Below are 1648 nucleotides of genomic sequence, written 5' to 3'. Positions count from 1 at the left end.
CAGGACTAGTGGATGCGATGAAGACTGCGTGGAGAAAGGGCCTTGACTGGTTTTATATCCCATACTTATTAGGTACCGTGGTGACCTGTAATATAAAAATATTTAGTATTCTCATAAATAAACTTTAAGTCGTTTATATGTTTGGTGTTATATAACCTAATATGATACTCAGACTCTCAACTATAGAGTTTAATATGAGTTTCTTGATTCTTATTACTGTTATGTTGCGTACAGACCGGGCCAACGAAGGATAATGAATGAGACTCGATGTTGGATACCGAATATTCGTTGGCCTTCGATGAAACGTACATATTGCAATTGTTATTAAGAGTAAATGTTCGTTGGACGTGAATCCGTATTTTTCATCGGCGGCAGCGATTATAGTGTATATATAGATCGTCCACACCGCATTCGTCGATTCCATTCATTTCTTTTGATGTTACCGACACTCTACGGATTGGAAGCGAATGTCGAGAAACGTTCGTTGCCCGTCGTCAAACTGGCCAAGCAGAACTAAAAATATCCCAACAAACTCATTCGTTAGCTTTCGTTGGCCCGGTCTGTACGCAGCAATTGCAAGCGAATACCAACAAACATTCGTTGGCCAGCCTAAAGAACTAAAAATATGCCAACGAACCCATTCATTTATTAGAGATAATTTGCCGAAACTCTATTATAAGTGAATCTAATGAAACGATAATTTCTGTTAATAAATCACTTGTTTTACAACACTTGTTTTACAACACTTAATTGCTTTTCAATAATTACTTTTAAAAGAAAATATATCAAGATATGTTAGATTTATAACCACAGTTTTACAAATTGTAATTTACCTTTGTATGTATAGTCCTTGTTGTAAGTCCTGGTTTGATTCCTAATGTTAGTTGATGAAAATGATCTTCGAATTTAGCTACTTGACCAATAGAGATGTATTACACCTGTAAATAGAGAATTATCAATTAACAATAAATAAAAACAGAGCACTATAATTTATGCATACTCTATATTTGCAGTAATCGATAAAGGGGTATTCGATAATTCGTGTTTGTAAGGATTGGAATTCTGAAATCCTTAGACATAGTAAATGTTCGTGTCAGATTGGAAAATGGACCTATTGTATAAAGGAAAAGAAAAATTAATATAAAAATAATCAGAAAAATTATTTATTGACAGGTCAATTACAAAGTCCCCGGCCTACCATAGTAAAACACATTTTTTGACAAAATTAGTTTTTTTTCTGTATTCAACATAATTCCCTTCAAGGGTGATACACTGATTATAGCGACCCTCCAACTTTTCGATACCATTTTATAGTACGATTTGTCCTTTGCTTCAAAATAGGCCTCAGTTTCGACGATCACCTCTTCATTCGACGAAAATTTGTTCCCAGCGGGCCGTCTCTTGAGATCTGAGAACAGGAAATAGTCGCTGGGGGGCAGATCTGGAGAATACGGTGCTAATGATCTTGCCAGCCGATGTACGATGTAATAATATGATGTACACGTTCGGTTGATATCTTGAGAGTGTGTGCTATTTCATTCAGTTTCAATTTACGGTCATTCAAAATCATTTTGTAGTTTTTTTAAATGTTTTCGTCGGTAACAACCTCTTTTAGGCGTCCACTGCGTTCACCGTCTTCGGTGCTCAT

The 1648-nt window shown here is 35.7% G+C and overlaps 1 long non-coding RNA gene across 1 annotated transcript; it reads right to left on the bottom strand.

The window, feature by feature from the left end:
* Positions 1-1104, bottom strand: LOC143204092 (uncharacterized). Its single transcript, XR_013007511.1, has 3 exons — positions 1001-1104; positions 834-938; positions 1-85 (listed from the first exon to the last, which is right to left on the bottom strand). It is a non-coding gene; the product is annotated as an uncharacterized LOC143204092 (long non-coding RNA).
* Positions 1105-1648: the final 544 nt, after the last annotated feature.

This window comes from Rhynchophorus ferrugineus, unplaced genomic scaffold (assembly GCF_030347505.1).
Source record: "Rhynchophorus ferrugineus isolate W39M unplaced genomic scaffold, kcgeb_rfMv2 rfM10, whole genome shotgun sequence".
Lineage (NCBI taxonomy): Eukaryota > Metazoa > Arthropoda > Insecta > Coleoptera > Curculionidae > Rhynchophorus > Rhynchophorus ferrugineus.
Note: the sequence above shows the minus strand (reverse complement) of the source record. Positions and strands in the feature narration are given on the sequence as shown.